The sequence below is a fragment of the Anser brachyrhynchus genome (assembly GCF_964034855.1).
Source record: "Anser brachyrhynchus genome assembly, chromosome: 9".
NCBI lineage: Eukaryota > Metazoa > Chordata > Aves > Anseriformes > Anatidae > Anser > Anser brachyrhynchus.
Window position 1 is genome coordinate 4017308 of NC_137703.1, and position 25127 is coordinate 4042434.

Genomic DNA, 25127 nt, shown 5'->3' on the forward strand with positions numbered 1-25127 from the left:
GTCAATTTACAAAAGGAGCTCATGATGACCAGTTTAAATGTAGTTACCTAACTTTTAAATGTCTAGTGAGATGAAATTTCAATAAGGCTTTAATCACCCAAGTATGGCAATTCTCAGCTTAACCTTTACAAAAACCTTAGTAAGAAGAAACCACACAGTAATTTAATGCTCACATTTTCAACAGTTTGAACATGGAGTTCACAGTGCCTGGTCAGCTGAGCAGAGCTTACCTATAACTGCTGGCAGACAGCTCCATAGAGCGTCAAATAATATTCCTAGTGAGAAGTTTATAAAAAGCATATATACTGAGTTAAATCTCACTTCTGTGAATGGACAACTAGCGATGTTCTTTAAAATTCATCATTCATTCAATCCAACTTTTGTAATAGAGTGGTAGTTTGAGGCACTTGTTTAAAAAAGAACCACCTTCAATGCTTGCCACCCTATATACAGAGGGACTTTCAGAATTTAGCCCTGATGATGCGAAATAGAGCTGGGATTGAAATTAGCTTTTTAGGGGGGTTCCCCAAAACCTTCTCTTTCCATAAATGAGCATTTGGGATGGAACTTCCTGCCATGTTGATATATATTTGGCTGTTAATAGGCAAAAACAAATGTTCAATTTAACAGGATGCTACCAGTCTTACTCTGTCCCATAAGCAAGCCTTTCCCCTCCCCTGCCTCAGGTTTCTAATCCATCCTTAGTGTTATAACCACACAAAAAAAAGATCAACTATCCAGAACGTGCTGTTAAATCCCTTACCCACATTTCAAGAAAAAGAAGATTTCAAAGAGTAAGTCATAAATTCCCTTAATTCCAATGCAGTGTAAATCTTTCATGCTTACATATATTTCTTTGAGCGTATTTCACACCAAGTGGCCTTTCCTCTTCTTCTGCTCCTTTACACAGTATTTGTGGGTAGTCACTTAAAAATGCTTCAACAAATGCTTCATCTGTGAATCTACTCCACAAATGGGAGCTTTTATTTTTTTTCATGACTTTTTCCCCTACGTGTACACAAAAGGGGGTAAAAATGCTAGTATGAATTTGACAGCAGATGTTCAGCTGATGTAAGACATCCCAATTTCACTAAATTGAAACATTCTATGGCAATTTAAATTAGCGAAGAATCTTCCTCTCATGAAAGCTACACTTTACTTCTTCATTAGAACAAAATCATCAGATGATACAATACTATGCTATCACAGTCTGAGTCAAACAAATTTTAGAGCAGCTTATTATTCTTCTATTTGCTTTAGAGGCTGTCCTTAACAGGTGCCATATGGCTACTGCAACTTGATCTTTTCTCATGTGCTTCTAAGCTGAGGTAATTTCTTAACCAGAACTTCAGCTACATTATGTACATATAGACACAGATTCTAATGGCTGCAAATCAGCTCACCTCAAAATTTGAAGACAGATCTTTAGCTGTACTTTCAATGAAATGCGTACATCAGATACAGATATAATGCTGCATTATAAATGTAATGCCTATTCTTCTGATGGTTGGAATAAAATAAGCTAGCTTCTTTCTGCTGTATATTGAAAAAGAAAATCAGTGTGAAATTTTATCATCTATTTCTTCACAGCCTCTAACAAAATGAAACATATTTCAGTGATGTGCTACTACAACTGCATGTAAAAGCATTAATGGTGGGAGGAATGAGAAATGGCTTTTAGAAATAAAGAACTTTAAAAAATCATTTATACTACAGCAACTATAATTGGTATAAGTTTACAAACTTACTTTACAGAAGCATGCTGAGGTTCCTATAAAAACTTGCTAAAGCAATATTTTCCAGAGCAACATTGCAGCTCATTCTGGAAGATTCTTTAATTAATTTGAATGGTGAAGCACCGAGAAAATAAAAACAAAAACATGTTATGCAACATTTAGTTCCACTGAGCCATACAGCAGCATAATTTTTACCAGTTTCTCTATGTTCCCATTGTGTTTAATTCTGTTACTTGTTTTAGACTGCAGATGTCTCCGTCTTTTCCCCACAGCTAAGACTGTTCTCTATTATACTGTAATGGCTACAATATGAACTCCCAGATCTAAGACAATTCACTTGTTATGGGAGGTTAACAAATATTTTTTTCACATTTCAATGGAACATTTACTTTCAAACACATACTATTGACTGAGGTGTTAATTCAAAACAGTCTTTTGAACAGATAGTAAGAAAATGAGAAGTGAAATCTAGTTTCAGAAAATCTGTAAAACTGTGTAGATGAAAAATATCTTTTTTAGTGAATTTTCTACAGATGTATTTCAAATTCTTCTCATACACACATGACAATATTGGACAGAATGGAACCTTATTGCTCTGTCAAAAAAACAAAAGCACAGCAGCCAAACTTTTAAGATTTGGGGAAATGTACAGATCAGGTCCAGGCTGCATCTGTTCCCACTTGGTGGTTTTAGGACAGCTTTTATCCTAAGAGCATTTAAGTGCACTATATAACTATGATTCTACTTAGCAAACATCCCAGCAAGGATATTTATTCTTATGGCAGCACCATTCTCTGAGACTTCTAGCAAGTTCTGAAACAGCAATAAGAATTATTTTGCTTAGCACCTTTACTCTAAATAAATACTGGACGCTTGAGGGAAGTGAGAAGGTTTGGAGTCTGCACTCAATGCAATCATCATGTTCATAGATTTCTCAGCTTTGTCTACTAGTCTCAAACATTATTCAACCCTTTGCCACTAGAAATTACTTTAAAAAAAAAAAAAAAAAGACACTATTATGCTGAGCAGAGGAAGTCATTCTGTCAGACTCATTCTTTCCACTTGGTGCTATTGGGGATAGCTGATTATTCAGAGTGAGCAGAAGAAAGTAAGAAATATTAACTTAGCAGCAGCCAACAAAGCACACATACTGTGATGATTAACACGCATTTGGGTGGAGAACTGCTCTTTTTGCCATTAAATCTTGCATTAATTAAATCACATTTTTCATCAAATTGCACTACAGTTTGTGATCATTTAATTATCTGCATTTTCTTTTCAAGATAGTATCTTGAAAATATATCTTAAATATTAGAGTACTTCACTCTTAAGGGGAAGTTAGTAAAATGGGTTTCTACTAAAGAAAAATCATTTTCTTCCTGCTCACTTTGGCCAAAAGCAAGTTAATAAATACAGAAAATTCTCAGTACTTATTTTGAAAAGTTACAGAGGTAGACATAATAATTACTAATTCCTGTTGCAGTTTAAGGTTCACAGAATAAAGTCACACTAGCTTCATTATGGATTCTGTTTGATCTCTTCATACAATTTAAGCACCTGGAATATTTGCATTTCTGAATTTACTGGTACAACCTTAAAAAGGATATCCTTACTGATATAAACTGGATAAGGCTATGACTACAGGTTTTTTTCTTTGTTTGTTTGTTTTTTGTGATTTTTTGTGTTACTGAAGACAAAAACATTGAAATAGATACCTCAAAAAAGAAAAAGTGGGGGGGGACCTTGTAGCTTATTTTATGACTTCAACGTACATTTTAAGGGGTCATCTCTTCTTCAGGTGAATGACATGGAGAGTGTTCTCTTTTTAAATCCCGCTTGTCCTGTTCCCACTCAGATCTTCGGGATTTGGGGAATTTTACAGTTCTCTTTTGTAAGAAAAACAAATGAAAAAATAGTTCAGTGCATATACATTGTAATGTACATTAAGTTTGTTTAGGCTCATTCAGATGAAGAGTGATTTGCTACTTTATTAAATGTCATTTGTTTAGCAGAGATTTGCACTAAAGGAAATCCAAACATCCTGGGAAACTAAGACATTAAAATGGCGCTTTGTCCAGTTAACATGTAACGTAGTTCTTTAAATAAGATATCTTTGCAGATATTGATTTCCATCTTTTATGTATGTGTATGTTTATAGCAAAACCACAGTGTAATACATGAAAAATACATTGTAATGTGATTAAATGAAAAATATCCTAAAATGAAATGAGCAGCGCTAATTTTCTTTATATCTGTGAACTTTTTTTTTTTTTTAATACACTCAATACATCTTAATAATATTTAGTTTCATATTTGGCTGGAGATCGATCAATTTGTCAGCCACACTGTGTAAAGCATAAGACATGATAGTTTTTTGAGCTGTGGGAAAAAGGTTCTGTATGCTAATAAAATATATATTACTGAATAAAAACAAAAGAGCTAATAAACATAATTCTTATCAACATAATTTATTTTGTTCACATTGTTGAATATTAAAAGCTTTTAAATATGAAGCATTCTTCCAAACATGTTATCCTTCTTACAGCGCCACTGGTGCTTGCAATTCTAATGACAATGTTATTCTTTGAAATATTTTTACACTAACAAAGAAGTGTATATATATAATATTTTTACACTAATCAAAATACCTGCTGGGATGATCAGGCCTTGTGTTTGGTGGGGCACTGACCGATCTGCCTGTGGTCTGAAGCAGTCCACCTCTTCCTGTTGAGTCGAAAGTGACTTTAGCTCCCTACAACGGTGGTTTAGAATAACACCTCTGAATCTCCAACATGAAATAAAATAGACTATAAGGTAGCATAGGAACTGGGGTATTGGAGGTGGTATGCCAGTAGACGAAGTCTTCTCTTTGCCTGATTTCTACCTCTTTCATTCAGTTTTGAGGTAACTGCTCTGGTATCTCCTGCAGCACTAAGAATTTTTTACTGTATGAAGAACAGTAACATACAAATCCTACTTAATCTACATTTTTTACATCAGTTTAGTCAAACTCCAGGTTTGGAGTTGCCTGAGGTTGTTTTGTAAGGCTACAGTTTGACATAGATTGACCCTGATAAAACAGAGATTTTTTTTTAATAAAATAAGAAATAAAATATTTTCATGCTTTGTTTTGCTCAATGCAAATGAATTGAATTAAAAACATATTCCCAAAAAGCTCCATTGAGAGCCACTGTTATTTATCCATTACAGATTAAACAAAGAAAGTTCTATTCTTCCATCTTAGTGACAGATCAAGATGGACTTTTTACATCAGAGAAACAAGATTACATCAAAGAATAAACTCAGAGAGAGATAAGAGAGCCCAAGGCAATCTATTACATTACCAAAACTCACAGAGCTGCAAGGAAAAATAAAACTCTGCCGTATAGTTCCACTAAATATGTTAATAAATTTTAAGCAGAGTAAAGATGAGGACATAGATGGGAAAATAACAAATATTATATGTTTTCTAACTGAAATGTACTAAACCTTTGGCAATGTAAGTCATTTTTTTCTGAGCAGACACCAGTAATATAAAATATATTAGTTCTTAAACCAGAAGTTTTTTTTCTTTCTTGGATGAAGAGCAGCAAGTTAAAATAATACAAGTTTGTATTATCAGAGAGCACTGCTGTGGTTTAACCTCCACAGGCAGCTACGCACCATACAGCTGTTTACTTACTGTCCCCATCCTTTACCAGGAAAAGTAAAAATCATGGTTTGAGATAAAGAAAGTTTAATAGGGCAAAAAAGGAAGGGAAATGATGCTGCTGATGATAAAAGAATATACAAAGTTTTGCACAATGCAATTGGTCACCACCTGCTGACTGATGCCCAGCCAGACCCTGAGAAGTGGCCCCGACCACTGGCCAGCTCCTTGCAGTGTTCTTGCTGAGCAGGATGCCCCTTGGCATGGGACATCCCTCTGGCCAGTTGGGGTCAGCTGTCCTGGTTCTGTCCCCTCCCAGCTCCTGGTGCACCCCCAGCCTGCTTGCTGCAGGGGAGCATGAAAAGCAAAGACCTTGAATTAGTGTAAGCACTGCTGAGCGACAGCTAAACCTTTGGTGTGTTATCAGCATTATTTTCAACTTAAACTCAAACCATAGCACCATACCAGTTACTAGGAAGAAAATGACCTCTATGGTAGCCAAAACCAGGACAAGCACAATTCTGGATTTACAGCAAGCTCTAGGTCATAATAGCTATCATTGCCATTGCTGATACAATACTCAGCAGTAGAGAAGTAGGATGAAATCATATACAATCTGTTTATAAATTCCTTAACCTGGCTGATAAATATAACTATATTACATGAAATGCAGCTCCAGATGGAATTCTTCAGAGATTTACAATGAACTCCTAACTTTCAAAATCTTCCAGAGCTATACTGAACCTTTTGACACATAATGGATTGCAAAACAACACTTCACTATGAAATCTCATAACTAATTTAATCTTGCTGCTGGATTCTCTGCAACAAGATACTTCGGATTCTCTGTATTTTGCATAATATAAACACCTGCATATACTAGGACTGCAATAATAATAAGTTAATTACATTATAAGAGTTGCAGGTTCTTAGTTTGGATTTACTCTGAGAAGCAAAGCCAAGCCCCAGTTGCAGCCTGTCAGCTTTCCTTTGAATTGCCACAATGATTAATATCCTTTTCATCTAAAAGTATGCTTCCAAAATGGGACAGGTGGTTTAAACAATCGCTAAGAACTGTTAATTACCTCTGGCAATGGCACCAAAATGTGGCTATGAGAATGGCTTGTTCCTGAAAAACTAAACAGTCACATGCCTAGTTTAGCTATATGAAATGCAGTTTTACTGGTCTCTTTATACTTTTATCTCTGTAGTGGTGTGTTTATATATTTATGCAAGTAGGGATGATTACCGAACGTAGAAGTTCCTCAACATAAATAAACAATGGAAAAGATGACTCAATATTTCAAGAATACCAGGCTCTGAATCATAGCTCATTGCTCACCAGAGAACTCGAGACCCTCTTCTGATCTGGTCGGTCAACACATCTCAAAAATACATCACTGTTCAGAATAATGCAAAAGAGGGAAGCAAGAAAAAAAAAAAAAAAAAAGGGGTCACTGGATTCCCAAATTTTAGCACTAGCCCTGAAAGCAAATTTCATAATGTAACCATCTATTACCTCCACGTGGCATTGGTGATCTGAGTACTACAGAAGTTAGATTAACCAAAAACTATAAAATTATTAAAGTTTTCTGTTAATATAAGCAAAGCTGCTGTGCCACCTGGTGAATATCTTCATGGGCGAGAGTCTCTTTTGCAGTGTTTATCAATATAAAAGACTAATTCAAGTACTCTTGGCAACTTTTGTAGATGCTTACATTAAGACATTTGAATAGTTGCAATCAGTAATGAGAGAGAGAGACTTCTGTCATTATGGGGTACTGGTCTTTTCTCAGTACATAAACTACTGTGTTCATTATTTTTCAGCAATACGTTTCAATTTCAGAAAAAGAGTGAGTTGTTTTTTTCTAGCACGTGGCAAATCATCTAATATATTTGATTAATATTTCATATATCTCATTTACAGCTCATGAATTGACCATTGATCAACTCATGATTGATGATCAAAATTGATCATCTACATGTATGTTTTCAATATTTTTTTCACTAAACACTTAGACCATCAGCTTTATGAATCTATTTGTTGAAAGCATTTCATAACATTCCAGTGTCAAATGACTTTCAAAGAGTTAAAGCTACTGGACAAAAAGTACACAGGATGGGTTATTTTCTCGGTGGTTAAACACCAGCCCTTAGGAACAGATATCCAGAACAAAGCCTACGTTATATATCTGAATTACTTGTTCTGGAAATACACTGTGACAAATACTTCAAAGTGGCTGTTTTACCCTACACCTTTGCCAATATACACCATATTTATGAAACTGAACACGAAAAGCCATTGATTCAATCAAAGTAAATTCATATCAAAACTACAACAGACCTAGATGGGATGCTGACAGGTCTCACCTCATTTTCTTCATGGTACTCCAGTAATGTGAGAATTTCAATAATTATATATATATGTATATATATGATGTAAACATTGCTTAGGACTATTCACCATATGTCCCAATCATATATTACTTACCAAACACACACACACACACAAAAAAGCACTTTATAATTTTAAGAATATCTAGATTCAAATCAAATCTTGATTCATATTTCATGCTATAGAAAACCTACCTTCTCAGAATACTGAAGAAAATGTTTTCATGTTTTAGGGAAGCTCAGTACTTGATGTCTTGGCTAAATATCTATAACAGATTAGTCTCCCTCAAATTGTTCTGTTTTCTCAAATTCAAATTAGGGAAAATTATTTTTTTTCCACATATCTCCACTGTCTATATTGTCTTCACAGTTTATATTGATTTAGTTGACACACTGATTGTCTTTTTAGAATTGGTTCATATATATTTTCCATTGACTTCTGTGCAATTTTAGGTGTTAACATCTTTTACAGAGGCCTAAATTATTTACTCAGGATATTGTGTTTTCTGATAGAAAACAGTATTAGATTTTTGACACCTTAATTTTTGAACAATCTAGAAATGTATTTCTTATAGTACTTTCATTAAGTGATAATAGCAGTGTGAGTTATGAATTGTGATTGTTTTCAACTTTGCTCTCTTTAGAAATCATTCTTCATGTACAACCCAAATAATATTTATTCACAATAACACAAACCTTTTTTTGGCATAGTTATAAAGATTACATAAGAAAAGACAGCAGGTATGCTATTATCAATAATGTGCTTAGAGAGGCTCTAAAAACTGCAGGCCTTGTTTTGATAGCATACAGTCATTTTCTGTATTTTTTTTTGGCTTCCTCTTCAGAACATGTTATCTCCTCCTCAGCTGGCAAGGGTTCTTGACAATGTGGAAATCTCAGGTTTGTCTTTGATTATATTTGCAAACTTGGTATGATAGCAGGCTATAGGCACGAGTCAACAACTGCAAAGTATTATTGTGAACTCCTAGGAGGGCATGTTTGTATAACAGTTAACCCTCTTTTGCTTAGTTTTATATATGAGTACACATAGGCACATATCCTTTATATCATCAAGAATCAGGTTAGATTATTCTGTCTAAAAGAGTCTCATTTACCACCAATCCCTTACGGTGGCCACTGGTACCATTTCTGCACCCTACTTATTTGCAAATTTCATCAGTGCTGGTATAATGCAGGTGCCATTCTACTGTCGAGTTCTACAGTATATTTCTATGACTTGCTTGCTACCAACAATGGCTTTGCTGTTATTACTGAAAAGTGCTGAAATTGTTTGGCTGATCAAAGTTCCGTGGTTGGAAATCAATAGTGGTATTTATTTCTTTTTTTAATGAATATGTCCATAAGCAAGATATGGACTTATTTATAAACTCATTAAGAAGAAAAAATGTTTACAAAAATAAAAAACAAAACTTTGAAATATCATTTTATTGCTACAATTACAGTACGTTCATAGAAGAGTTACCAGAACTCAGTGCTGGTATCATTAATCTTGTGTCAGAGTTTCATGGATATCAAAAGAAATATGATCTTTTTTAACTTATTTTTTCTTATTTTTTTCCTTAGTTTAGAGTTATCACGAAAAAATAGCATTCATCTTACACAGACTATTTCTCCAAACCAACTGAATGTATGGAAATCCTTATCATGATCAGTGATAAAAGCATCTACGAATTTTACTTACAAACCATGCAGACTGTGCTCACCTAGCAGAGGTACTGAATGCAGTAAAACAGATGTACAGTTCACTACTTTTTTTTTTTTTTTAAATATGTAAAATGCTTATTGACTTCCAAATAATACAGAACTACTATGGAGCTAGAATTTCTTTTGGAACAAACTAAAAGCAGAAATGTAGTTGTATCTACTGCGCATAAAAGAAAACATGTTTATCACAAAAAGGCACTAAGACTAGAGATGTGCTTTGTCATTTCTGTACAAACAAATCCACGCATCTGGGGAAAAAAAAAAAAGCATGCTGTCAGACAAGACACACAGGAGGTCTGTGCAACAACTGTGGTTGATTCTTTTCCATAAGACGACACAGTTCATTACAGTTAGATCATTATCATACCAGAAAACCTAATCCTCCAAGAAGTAAATCAGTGTTAATTATGTCTTAGAATTGCTTACCAAACAGTTCTTCAGTTCAAACCAGTTCTACGTTACACTCAAGTGGATTTGTCTTGTGAACCTACCGTACTAAAATATAAGATTATGCATGTTCTTTAACAGGTAGGCCCCCAAGTCAACTACATAATGTCAGTTTAAAAGAAAAAGAAAAGTTTATTTTTCTTACTCTCTGGTGAGTCTTAAGTTTTGCAACAGAGATGATTATTTTGTGAATGAACAGAAGCAAAATTCTCTTGGAGACTATTTGAACATGTAATTTGGATGAAAATTCTTCAATATTGTCATTCATACAAGTAGAAACCACTGTAAGCTACTTTTCAGTTACACCATGGGAGATATCATCTCTTTGTCTCCTTCTACTCAGAAACTTAGAATCAGGCTTATAGTTAGTGCCCGTGCAAGAGGCTTGACTATAAAGTTATATAAAGTTCTATATAAATAAATATCTATATTATATATAGATATATAGAGAGATAATATATATATAATATATATATATAATATATATAGAACTATATAAAGTTCTTCAGTGATGAATGTTACGAGGTTTATATTGCTAGCACAGTCAGATTTGAAAGGAAATTTACTCAGGCTTCATGGAAGAACAAGCATCCTTTTATTTCTACACAACCAAGCTCCAGTCTGCACTTTCATGTGGCAACAAGCACAACTCTTTTTAAATATCTGAAGGAAAACAACCCTACATTCATTATTCTATATATGAAATGACATGAAATAAGACATACTTCCATTACCTACATAATAAGAGCATTTTTGTTTGGGATTCTGAGCATTAGTATTGCCTTAAAAACTGAATAAACAGGACAATATAAAATCCTCCTTGGATAACTACGTCTACGAGAGGTGGTGACAAACTTTTGCATAGAGCAGTTTCATTCCAAAAAAATACTGCAATACTCCAGAAGGGTGTGATGGTTGCAAGGCTGGCCTATAACTAACCCTATCTTGATTTCCTGTGCCAACTTGCTTTGTTAGAATAGCCATAGGGTGTCAGATTTTGACCCTCAGCACAAGTGTTGCAGCTTCACAGTTTCAACACTGCTTTGCTAGTTACCCAGAATTTAACTTTTAATTCTTCAGAAGCAGATTTTGCCCAGAGAGCACTTTCTTACAAAAGAAATGACACTTTTCTATCAAAAGAAGCTTTTAGTTTTGTACCACCTGTAGACAGTCTTAGTCTAGATTTGGGCTAGCTCCAAAAATGGATGTGAAGACAGACTCCAAAGCTGTTTGTCCCCATAGTAACAATCACACAGTTCTACCAGAAAGATGGGATTCATCTCAAGAAATGTTCAGAATCCAAAAGTTAAGCACCTGGCTAGCCTTAGATTTGCTATGTAGCCAATGGCAGAAGACGGACCACTCCAGTGGGCAAGTCAGTCTATCTTCTCTCTCTAACTCCAGCAGGAACAAACATGACGAGGTTAGTCTACACACTTAAATTTTAAGTGTCTAAAACTAGATTAATTTTATCCCATTTTAAATTAAGGCTTTGCATAAAAGGACTGAGCCCATTTTGAAAACAAATTGCATGACGTTACTGCCAAAAAATTTACCACTAGCAGGAATACAATTTCAAGTTTTTATGGCCTCATCTATATAAGCATTTTTACAGTCTCTTCTATAAAATTGACTAGAAGCGCTCCATAAATATTAATTGATTAACCTCCCCTGCATCCACATATGGTAGGTATTTATTTTTACATTGTGTAGCTAGAGAAACAATTGTAATAAAGCTAAGCTCTATGCACAAGTCCAGCTAGCAATTCAGTCACAGAACAAGAAATAAATAATTCTGGACACATTTTAGTAGACTAGGTACCTCAAAGAGAAGTTATCTATTCAACCATATGTAGCCTATGGCATGAGAGTAATGTGATTTCCAATGAATTTCCAGTGATTTTTCCTTGCCACAACACAGCTCTTGAAAACCAAGCTTCTCTAAAAACCTGCACACCCACAATGCACACAGTATATTTTTTGCTGCTTTTCAGCGGAAAAGCATTCCTGCAGATGTTGGAAGTGGTAGGGCACTTTCCCTACTGTACTGCAGAACTGCTATCTGCGTGGTATTTTTAACAAGCCAAATGCACTAAACGCCCTTACACCTAGGAGCTGATACAGGTGTGCTACCTACAAGTGCAGTATAAATTTCAGGAGGCAGTGAATTTACAGTACGTTATAGAAGAGACATTAGCCCCTTTATAAAGAAATTTGGGTAATTTATTGTGGTTTTCTGTTTGTTTGTTTTTCCTGCTAATCCCACAGATGTCTCCTAGACATAAAGGTCCCTTTTTACCAGTCTGACTGTGTAAAGGTACTTTAATGTAAGTCTCAACATCTCACACCAAGCAGACTTAGGAACACATTTTCATTTTTTTTTAATTTTCACATGTGATTCTGATATTGCATGACTAGTGGGTCGATTCTTTTCAGAAATTTTTCTTTCTTTTTTTTTTTTTTTTTTTTAAAGAGGAAAGACATCTATCCTTGCTAAATAAGCATTCATGGAAAATTTATAACACTGCTTGTGAAGAATATTGTTCCTTTAGCATAGAGGATCCGTTACATGCTTTCATTTTAGCAAAGCAGAAAGAATGTGCTGTGTCAGAATTATCCTTAGTAGCTGCATCTATCTGATGAGCAAACATAATACATACTACCTGACCCACCTATCTAGAGAAGTACAGTCTAAGGAATTTATAGCTCATTGTTGCTCCTTTCTAAGGTGAGCTTAGAAATTTCCAAAATACAGAAAATTGCATGAAAAAGTGTTCACATTTAGCCCAGATGGATAGAATAAACAAATTGTTCTTATAGAGGAAAAATACCATCATAGTATAAATACTAAATTTATATTGTAATAAATTGTTACAATTGCAACCTAACTGTAAAAGATGAATGAAATAAAATAGAGCTTTTTCTATAGTAAACACAAAGTGCTTTACAAAGATCTCAAGCATCATCATCCAGCTAACAAAACAGAGATACAGAGTAGAAAAGTGCATCTCAATTTCATGCTGCTTGCATTCAGAGTATCTGTGGGCTTCATTAGATCATGGGTACTACAGATAAACACAGGAGAAAGAGGAAAACGAACCACCTAATAGGTACTTGCAGTCTGGCTGCACTTATGTAGCATTTTGAACAAACTAAAAAGCCACTCTTGCATAACAAAAAATGTCCAAGATTTCTGAGAAATTCTAATATAGAGAATAACAAGTTTCTAACATGAAATAAAGGGGTCATTACATCAATTATTATGGTAAAGATAAGAGAACCTACTAAAATTGTAGGCTTCTGAAATGAGTGAGGATTGCATTCCTGGTATGTAATTTGATAGGCTGAATCAAATATTTGGCATATATTTAATAAATATTTAAATGTTTAATATTTATATATTTAACAAATATGTAAACATTTTCTTATTAAAATCCAGCAAATGTTTTCTTAAGGATTGACTTCATACTTTAAAAATGTCACTTGATGAATTCAAAACATGACCATTTCTGTAATAATAAAAAAGTCATAAAAACATACAAATTTTGGCTATGAAAATTAAAAGCAAGATCCTCTCTGATAATCACCTTCCTGAGTGTTCACAGATGAAACTTAAAATTTTTAATAAGAAAAAGATGGTGAAAGACAGTTCTATCAAGATCTTTTATGTACAAATGTTTGACTTCAAGTGGATTTTCTGTTTGAATAAAGGACAGAAGTGCTCTGATATTTCAAAAGTCCTAAGTTTTCATATATTCAGATGTCAAGTCTGTAAGAATCAGAATGATATACAGACAATGGAAAAAAAGCTGCAAAAAGCTATCCTATTCTCCCTGGTACGGATGGTGTCTAGCAAATCCCTTCTAGTTTTAAAATCTATGAAAAATCAAGATGCTAATCTAGACATCAGACAGACTCTTAAATCTGCTTTAACTCATTTGCATCGCATAGCTTTAAAGATACAGTTACTAGCAAAATAAGTGTTCTCTTTTTTCAGAATGTTCATATTCCTTTACAAAACTGGAAACAAATTCAAATGTAATAAATAAATAAATAAGGAAACAAAAGAGTATGGACAGCCTCTTACATTATTAAGCTGGCATTGGAATTTCCATCTGGGAAAAAGTTAAGCCTGGTCTTCTCATGGAAGCATTGGGTCAAGCTTGGAGGAGTCCTGATGAAAGCTTCAAGCTGCTGCTGCTACATTCCTTTGCAAGACAAATACACGACGTGATTGAACCACTCTCTCAGTAACAAGCAGCTCCTGACCCATTCAACCACCACTGGTGTGCAGCAACCCAATGTTCTGACCTCACTATTCCTATAAATATGAAAATGTTAAGTTTTGGAGATTTTTTAATTTAAAATTAAATATCAGTTTGATGTCTAGCCTTCATTAAAAACTTCATATTATTGTTATTATTATTAAAGAAACACACTTTCTGTACGTGACATGATTAATTTTCTCTTCTTTGTAAATAGAAGTAATTGCTGCAGGCACTGCTTTTATCATTTCGTTATTACACTGCAGAAAGGGACAGTAGGCCTGATTAAGTCTAGTTAATGCTAACAGCCACTGTCATGTTAATAAGCATTCCTCTTTGTTTATTTTAAGATCCTAGGCACATCTTACATAGAATCACAAAACAAAAGGAAAGAAGGCACTCAGAGATCATCCAGTCCCTCCCCATGCCCAAAGGAAGGACCAGCTCTAACTTCATCTGTCAGAGCAGACATTTGTCTGGCCTTCGTTAAAGACCTTCAGTGGTGGTGACTCTATAAACACCCTAAGCAATCTGTTACAGATTCATACTGTCTTTTTTCTCCAAAGTCTAATCCAAATCTTCCTGGCTGCAGCTTAAGCCCGTTACATCCATTACAATTTTTAATAATCGAACTTTTTCTAATCTCACAAATTACCTGAAAATTAGATTGAGGCCTCACATTTGATGAAAAGATTATTTCTTTTATAGTATAGTGTCAGCATTGCAGTATACTACTGACCCCAATTTTTTTATTTTTAAATGCCATTATTTTAATGGTCTGACCATTAGCAAAAGCTTCATTTCTGAAGGGAAGCACATAATTTATTCCGCAATGCATTTTTCAAGAAATAAGCTTCAAAATAATTCACTTTCCAAAGTTGTCTAACATTTCTAAAATCTGCATTTTTCCTTATACAAGGAGAAATTCTGGTTTTATGACTAAAATAACGATGATAAAAAAGGATATTCTAGGCTGTATTGTACATGATTAAACTCTCACTGAACAAGGTTAGATTTTTGCTATTAATTCATTTCCCTTCTTGGAGAATATAACAGATAACTGAGTACAAAAGGCAGGTGTTTAACAGACAGTAGACAAAATGCAGCCAGAAAAAAATAGGGTAATCTTTTACTACTTATCTAAGGAATCGAGAGTGTTTATACAAGGATTGAATTTGGATCATTCTTTTTAAAGAGTGATTAAGCTTTAATCCAAGGCAGGCATATATGGATTAGAAAAATTATAATGCATGTTAGTGTGATCTCCTATCAAGATGCTATGATAAGGGACACAAACAGGTAGTCCACTTTGAAAAAATATATATATTGTATAAAAGACTGTGCAATATTCCCTTTCTAGTAACTGTCTTAAAAAATGTATATATAATAATAATACATTTTTGCACATATGTATAACAATCTTGATTCATGCTCCTTCCCATTTTGTATTATACATTAGTGGAAAATTAAGCTGTTTGTGATGTCAACCAAAAGCTGTTCAAGTGCAATTTAAAACATTCTTATTTATCTTCAGGATGCCCTGCTGAAGCTCCAGCGAGGTTCTAAATTCCTGTACTTGTACTATTTTATCAAGGAGCTTGGGTTTGTTTTGATCCTTAATCAGTTACTCTCACACTTTGTGCCTAAGGCTTTTCAAGGACAGAGCAACCCCTCGGTCAGTCCCTAGGTTAAGTGTCATTACTAATAATGACACAATATTGTTAAATGTTTTCCCCTTGAAACAGATTTTTATGTTTCTCACACAGTTCAGAAAAGAAAAAGTGCTTAAAAGTATGTTGTGAAAAACCAAGGCTGAGAGGCACAGACGTTATTATATGCTCCCATATTCTCTTAGAGCTTTAATAACGTGCATCTATACTAAGTTGAAAATAGTACTCCACCACGCTTCTCATATACATGAATGTCAGGAAAAGAACCGTTCTTTGGTAAAACATACCAACAAATGCAGAAACATTCTTAAAAGCTCTTGTTACGAGTAATGTTGTATTTTCGAATCTGTACAAGTGGATCCTTAGGGACCTTTCTGCAAAGATCAAGCAGATCATTAGCAGTCCCTCTATAACATTTTATATTGACTTTCTTATTTTCTGAAGCAGTAGCTTTTGTTTATGTTCTCATCTTGGCTTACTTGACAGCTACCTTTCGCACAATTTTCAGATATAAATGGGAGCCAGAGTAACATGGAAACAAAGAAAAAACCCTTGTGTGCTTCTGAAGCGTGATCATGTTTCCAAAACCTTTGCCACTACAGAGACTGATACAGGACCATTATCACACCTGTCCCGTGGACAAAACCTGTGGTATACAGCCCGTTCATAAGATTTGATGCAGAAGGTTATTATTTTAGTTTCTTGTCCAAAATGCCCTATATTTTAGAAATACATTCACTAAGGTTGTGGCATGAGTATTTACATTAGCTTCTAAACTGTTCTACCCAACTGACTTAGATGGATATCCTTCTAGTCTAAATGGGTGCCAATAACCAACATATATATATACAACACTCTTTAAAACCATTTGTTTTCATTTTCATGCTATTCCTTTTTTACTGGCTTTGTATGACATAAAAGCCAAATACCTGAAACATTTCAACATATGTTGCAGTTGAAATCTGATTTAGTTTTCTAAGAGACGGTCCAGATAAAATACTACCCTGTGGTACACAAAGCGTGCAAGTAATAAGCTGCAGGCACGGCTCTTTACATGGTTCACCAACCTGTTGCATGATATAAACACCACCAAAGTGGAAAGCAGTGGCTCCTCAGCTCCAGCTAGTCATTCATGATTCACAGAGAAGCCTTTCAGCCTCGAGCCTTATTCCCAGTCGTGGGAAGTGAAGGTGCCCACGTCAGCTGCCCGGATGAGCGCATAGCCTGGCCACCACAAATCTAGGTTATGTGCCAGCAGCATCATAGTTCTGCAGTGTAGATTCTGTTATGGAAACATTATATATAAACCAAGCCCACTGCGTAGTTTATATATGGGGCTTTTTGCACTCAAGATGACTGATCTTATGAAGTTACAAAACACCAGTCCTGGTTCTAAAAGACAACTCTCTTTTGGTGTAAAATACACCTTGCAGCATATGAAGAACGACAGAAATGTAACAGTGAACAGATATTTCTGCTTGAAATATGGTAGAAACAGTTTATCATTTTTATCTGGTGCATTTTCCTGTTTTTATGGGAACCTTCAAAATCCTCACAGCCTTTATCAAAAGCAAACAAATATCTAACTGTGTAATGACTCAGTCGCAACCACTGCAAGCCAAACAACCCACACAAAGTGTGATCCCCCCCGTCCCCTGTCCTCCCCCTGGATTAAAGTCAACAAGAACTTGGAAAGTGTTTCATCAGAAAACCCGATGGAGCAGCCTGAACCTTCTTTAATGGCTTTACTTTCAGTGTGCTCTCGTGAGGAATAAAAGAAAAAAAAACAACTGTCAATTTATGCCAGAAGCCACCAAATTTTGTTTGCCTGTCTATAAGAAAGGCTCGTGTACTTGTATCTGTAAATATATGCACGTGAGAAAGAGAAGGCAACAGCTCTAACAAGACCATTTAAAGTAAAACTGATGTCCTGCATCACTGAGAGCAGAACCACGAGAAAGTTCTGTTAATTAGAACTCAAAATATCAAGGCTCCTCATAGTACTCATTCAAAATGGGTTTTCTCCCCATCATTCATCTCTGGGAGCATTTCCATTTTTATACTGGATGGAGATTAGAGTCAATGGATTCCTAAACTCCTTTGTGACATACATGGCTGTTTACTCTAAGCTTTCTTAACCCTTTACCTACCCTGCTTTATTTGTTTTTATTTTCTTTTCCAAGTCAGTCATTCTCAATTGTTTCAGCAGAACAGATAACTAAGGCTACGCACAGTACAACAGGTAAAAATAATGCCTTTTCCCTCCACTGTTAGAGACTGGGGAGTTCCTTTCCCATCCAGAACTGGGAAAGTGATGCCTTCACACACCCTTCCCTCCCTCATATCCAGGGTGAGAGCTCCCTCTCCTGTTTCAACACATTTTTTTACCACTGTATTTAAAGAACCTATGCAAGAATGTAGAACACATCTGCCTGGAAAATACGGTATACCTAATGAAATAGCATATACAACTCAGTTCAGAGTAAAAGATACCTCTCAGATCTCTAGTACTTAGAATATCAATACTAACCTCTCAAACTTCAAAAAATTACCACCGTACAGATTTTTGGTATCAACTACAGCAATTAGACCAGAGGATGCACTGACAATGATACTACAGTTGTATAACCAGAAAGACAAGCAAAGGAAGTTCATCCTGGTGCAGTTAAAAGAACTCCTTAAAAATTGGAGGTAAATAAAATCATAATTTAAAGTTAGTGGTTATTCTTTATTTACAGAGAGATTTGTCAATTACAGAACATGTAGCACGAAGGATAAATATTTCATTCATTTTAAATATGGCACAGAAGAAACTCACTGAGATGAGACATTTCATCTATAGGAGAGTCACGAGGAAGGAACTCATATGCTATCAAAACACACACACACACAAAGATCTCAGAGCAACAGACTCACTGAACATATTATATGTAATCAGCACAAGATTTATGAATATTCAGTGGCTACACATTTTTTGCAAAAAAATACTTGATTTGAAAACAACAAAATACAATGTATTTTTTTTAAGAAGAGTCAAATGAAAAGGAACACAAATAGCACCTTTTATTTGGTCTAGGTGCAAAAAAAAATAAAGAAAAATAAATCAAAACCCACACCAAAGAATAAGGTTTAAACACCCCAAAATACCATACATATGAAGTTATCTATACAAAGAGGAAAAAGAAAATATATTTCTAATAGATAGTTAGCCAGACAATTCTGCATCTATGATATATGTATAATACTAGAATGAGCCAATATCTGTTGAACTTAAAAGCAGAATTTCAGTCACCATATAAATCAGTAACTAAATAAAATTATGAAAATACAAACTATAAAAGAACCATGAATGACTACAAGAGAAATAATGTGAGTCAATGATCAATGAATTTAATGGAATTCTTTCCAGTGACATCAATAAAATTCAGGGCTGGCTTTTGTGCTCCAAGCTGACGGTGGTTTTAAGTGATACAGTCATTTTCAAGCATTAAAACACAACAATGACAGCCCCGTCTGTTTGGCTGGTTCTCTGTGTTGGGAGGGGGAAAGAGGTGTTAAGATTGCTATTAGAGAACGATGAAATATTACACCACTCCAGACAAGAACTGAGAGCCAGTAAAATATTTCTGGCAATGCCCTTGAGATAACCACCTGTCACATCACTAGAATGTGCTTCTGAGTTATTTTCTGATGTAGTTTGAGTCCTAAGTCCCTATTTTCAGTATAACATATTACTTTTTAGTAGCTGGTACTCTATATAGGACATGTATTAATTTTCATTCTTCCAATGGAATTTTTAATGAAGATAAATTATGATCATGACATTTACATCTCAATGATTTTCACAATTGAAACACTCTCATAATACCAGTGCGCATGCTGTAAATGGGCTACGCAGCCAGATACTAAAGCAATCATTTTATCATTGTCAGAATGAATATAATGCCTACTGCAACCAATTGGACTTCTATGGGAACGGTTGGCTCAGCTGTTTTTGCATTGTAAGACATGCAGCGAAGTGCCCATTATCTATCTCCGCTGTCAAAGTACAAGCCATGATCTTAGCTTTCATTCTCAAGACTGTGAAACTATGCCTTGTCACACAGCTAAGATCAGAACACAAGGAAGGGCCAACGTGGCCAGCAACAGCCAACAACAAAAAGAGCGAGAGCCTGGGAAGAATATATCAGGGATATCATGTTCTGGGAACACCCATTTGGATCAAAGAGAGCTTTTGGCTGTGGTTTCTGTACCCATGGAGGTGAGGAGGCAATCCTGGCCAAGACGAATGGGAACTGAACACACTGAAGGTGATAAAAAAGGTAGAAGAGTGAAAAAGGGGGAGATTGCAAGAGCTCCAAATGCAGAGAAACTTAGAGGAAACAGCAGTCCTGGTGTGGGTAAAAAATGAGGAAAGAAGGTACACCCACAGGGGTAGGGAACTTGGCCAGGGAGCTCTAGTGACACCATAAAAAGTTAGAAGTGAGAGCTTTACAATAGCTGGCAGAATGGCTGGGACAAGATTTTTTTTTTCTGCAACTATTCATCATTATTTCTAGCACTTCCAGAGGTTAGATGGGTTCACTTCTGCTTCAGGCCCTCAGGTCACTTGGTCCTTTGTTGTTGCAAGCTGCCTCACTATCTCAGCTTTCTCATAACATTTTTTGTGCTTTAACTATTGTTCCTTCAGCAGTCTGCACCAGTTGTCTGATCTATGTAGAAATTCAACCCAGAAGAGAGGAATGTGCCTGCATTTCCTGATCTAGTCCATGTGCCAACAAGAGTGCAAAAGATACTACTCTTTGTTTATTATTGAGTCTTAGGGTAAATTGCATCATTAAGCAATGAACATACATTTTGTGAAAGAACACAGTGGATAAGACCCAGAAGCCATAAGAAGGACCACTGAGCTAGGCAAGCAGCATCCCACAGTAAAGGTGAATTACTCCTGTGGCATAATTACAATATCCCTTCTAGTAAGGTACAACATAGACTCCAGTTTTTCAAAGGCAAACTGAGCATGCCTTCATCTCCCTCATCCTTTCTGGGACACATCTTCTAGGCTGATATCAATCCAGAGTCTGCTGCACAAAGAACATCCTCAGAAGCAAAGACGTTTCTTGAGGGACTGCACTGTATGCTGTATCTGATAGCTCTGTAGCTCAGACCAGAATCATCAAAAGGGGAATAAAGGAATGGGGAGTTTTGTGAGATTTGTCATCATCCTCAACACCCCAATAAAAAGCCAGAGTAAATTTGATTCCACAGTATTACACGTAAATTTGATTCCACAGTATTACACTAGAAATACCCCAGCAGAATTTGTTACAAAATCTGGATTTATTCCTAATTAGATTTTGAGAAAATAAAATGTGGATTTTTTTTTTTCTTTCGTGTTGTACCTGGTAACACAGAAGAGATCTGAACTGATTTAATATTTGAGCTGATTACATCATTAAATCCCTACATTCCTAAGCCTTGAGAACATCGGGCCTACAGGAAAGACAAAAGATTTATACTGCTACAGAAAGTTCCTTAAAATAATTTTTGCCTCTTTGCAATGCACTAAGTCTCCAGATCTGCTTAGCAAGAGATATTATAGAAGCAAATCTTTTAATAATTTTGAAGAAAAATGAACGGTAAAGGTTAAGGTTGGGAATACACTATTTAAAAGAAAAGAGCAAATACTTCCTGTCTGCTATTTAAACATTCAATGGTCAGATAAACAGAAGAAAAACTGCTAATGTTTCTGTTCACATGAGCCTTACACTGAGTTTGCAAGCAGTGCAAACTAAAATCCTAAGTCTACAACTTCTATACTTCAAATTTGCAACATTTTCACAATTTATTAGTAGAGAATAGTCTTCTGATGAGAAGTTACTCTGAAAAGGTCCTTCCAGTAATGCAGTTTTCAGATAGGTCACAGCACACCCAAAGAACAACAGGAATTAAAGAGCACAGAACCTTAGCAAAGCCACACCTTCCACATCACAGTGGTGAACATCAAAACCCCATCACAGTCAGATATACTTTCTGCATTATATTTCGTCCTTCTGATGAATGTCCCTCTTAATTCATCAGCAAACATAGTGTTCAAGGTGAGTTAGGCGCACACAGGTACTGCATATGCACAGACATTACTCAGAAGAGAACTGACAATTTTTAAATGAACACCGTTGAGGAATCTTTCTACTGACACTTATCTCAATAAAGATTTATTTTCCTGCTTCAGTGAAGATTTTTTTAACAACATATTTATATAGGCAGACATCATGTACAAAATAACAATGCAGCAGGATATATTCCACTCAGTTATATCAATTCCACAGAAGAAACCTGAAAAAAAATACTTTGTTTTTGCTAATACACAAAATAATAAAAATAATAATAATTTTAAAAGCTACAACTGCTGTTGTGGTTTAACCTCAGCAGGCAGTTCAGCACCACCCAGCCGCTCGCTAACTCTCCCCAGTTGGGATGGGGAAGAGAACTGGAGAGTGAAGAGTGCAAGAACACGAGTTGAGATAAAGTCAGTTCACTAGGAAAAGCAAACACCACATGAAAGCAAAGCAACACAAGGAATTCATTCATTACCTCACATCATCAGGAAGGTGTCCGGCCACTTCCAGGAAAGCAGGGCTCATCATACGTAACAGTTTCTAGGGAAGACAAACACCATCACTTTGAACATCCCTCCGCATTCCTCCTCCTTTACCCCGGCTGTGTTGCTGAGCACGAAGCCACGGTACGGCATATTCCTTCGGCCACCTGGGTCAGCTGCTCGCTGACAGCGCCGCACGAGGGACAGAAAAGCCAAGCCCTTGACTCTTCCACAAGCACTGCTCAGAAAAAAAAATAAACCATTTATGTGTTATCACCACTTTTTTCATCAAAAATCCCAAACATAGCACCATAAGAGCGTCTGTGAAGAAAATAAACTCTGTCCCAGCCGAAACCAAGCACATAAAAGTTCACTGGCCATATAAAGGCAGCTCAATTCTCCACTCAGTTTGCCAAGCAGTGTCGAACCTGGAGAATGCTCTCTGTGTCTATACTGGTCCTTACGATGAAGTTCGGTAGGTGGGAGGAATCTGGCAGACCCCAGATTTTTCCCTGAGCAGGCTCTTCTGCCCTCAGATGTCGCCTCCAGGCAGGATCTAGCACGCACGTGAGCCTGCTTTGGAGACTGGTGCCTGGCTGCTCACTAGGCTGCACTGCCAGGTCTGCCATTTAAATGGACATGAAGGAGGGGCAGGCAGCAATAAGGCACTTTCAAAAAGCAGTGCTAAATACCCCAAAAGAGAAGCCAAGGACAGGTTGTAAGAAGAAACTCACTTTTTAGCAGCCTAAACTCACAGCTTAGGCTGTTAAATTTCAAATGTAAATAGGTAACTGAGGGAAAGGTAGAGTTTCATCTCCGGGCTGCCCATTGGGTAAAGCCAAATGCTGCAGTGCATTCGGCAAAACCAGTGCCTCCAGAAATCTCCTCCGGGAGTGTGGATGACTGACCTTAAGCATATCGGCCCTCTCTGTGCTGTTTTGTTCCTTTGTTGCAAAGGCTATATATGTTTTCCCTACTCTACTTCAAAATGGCTCATTCCTGTCTTTGGTTTCAGCTGTTTCAAGTTGACACCTTTTTAACCCCTAAAAGTAGTTTACTCACTCCTTAAAATATATATGTATATATATATATATTTCATATTAAAAAACAGAGATGTGGAAAGTGACATTATGCATGGTGAGAGCTTGAGATGCTGGCAATATTATTCAACGAGCAGATACGTGAGAAGTTTGGAGCTGCCAATTGAAACAAAGGGAGCAGCAAGAAAGGAGGTTGTGGAAAATGTATTGTTGATGACTCCTGGCCTGGAATTGAATCCCTAGGTGAGCGCTGAGACAGTCCCTTGAATGCTAATGAGATGCTTAATATTATCTAGTACCTTGGCTGACTTTGTGACTAGAGAAAATAGAGAGCAAGGAAAGGAAATACAAAACAGTGTTTGGAGATCTGGGAGATATAGTGCCCAGACTGCTGCTATCTCAGATGGGGAAAAAAAAGAAAAGAAAAAAAACACATGACCTGCATAAATCATGAAAAAGATGCATTTGAAGGACAACAAAGATCTTTCTTCATGGCAAAGAGCAGAGGTTTGGTAGCATGTTGCAACCATGAGACTCACAGACCTTGCGGCACTCTCTCTGCAGGACACCAGCAGAAGACAGACTGAGATCCACAAGGGGTGACCAAAGTGCACCACGATGTTCTCTCACTCATTTTGTTCTGTATTCAGGACAGATTTTTACTCAACTGTGTTGAGTTGTCAATTGAAATGTAAAGCATTTATCCCGCTTTTACATCAATAAATATTTTGCCGCAAGTATTCAAGCTTTATGTATTTTCATATTTAATATTTTTAGAGCAATGTACTAGTATTTTTAGATCATAATCAGCCATCAAAAACAGTACTTTAGCAACAAGAAGAAAAGAATGATAATTTTGCATAAGAAAAAAATATTGGGAACCAAATTTGAATGGACAATTTTTGGCTCGTTTTTAATCTTCTGAAACCTGTGGTGGTAAAGCTCTGCTTTTTATGACATAAGACAGAAAACATAATCACCATATATTTTTAAAACTTAATCTAAAGAGACATCATTGTTATGATTCCAAAGTGATGGAGTTGTCAGCAGTAGGCTCATATAACATAACAAGGTTTGAAAACAGTACAGATACTAAAACAAAACTGGCTTTGAAAAATATCAATCCTGCTTTTAAAAATAAAGCTTTGAATGTAATTGAGAATCCCACTTGATTGTACAACCAAAAATTCAGATATTTTAAAAATAATCAACTTTACAACCATTAACTTGAATAGAATTAAAATATCTATGCACATAGAGATGTCATTTCTGAGCCATTTAATACATAGCAAGGATCGGATTACCTTCCCCATCCTCTCACCAAACAATGTAGAAGAAAAAAAATAAATCTGTTAGAGTTTCCTTACAGAGATAACTTCAATATACCGCCAGAGAAAGAAGATTTTATTTTTTTAGAACAAAAGCCTGAGATGTCTTTCTTAGAACTTTGGGAATTTGTTGTATTTGAATAACCTACTAAACTTTACGAGAATACATCAATACAAATGGCCCAGGGATAGGGAGCTAACCTTAAACCTGTGAGCCTTGCAATCACTTCTCTGCTTGTCAAAGGCCACCTTAGACAAGTCAGATAACATTA

General features: G+C 35.8%; 1 protein-coding gene across 1 annotated transcript in view; it reads right to left on the reverse strand.

The window, feature by feature from the left end:
* Window positions 1-25127, reverse strand: part of LOC308199733 (uncharacterized protein) — a 129033-nt gene that overhangs the window by 38283 nt on the left and 65623 nt on the right. The window contains exon 16 of the mRNA XM_080604310.1: window positions 22481-22725. The gene's annotated coding sequence lies outside the window, so the exon portion shown is untranslated. The remainder of the gene's footprint in view (window positions 1-22480; window positions 22726-25127) is intronic.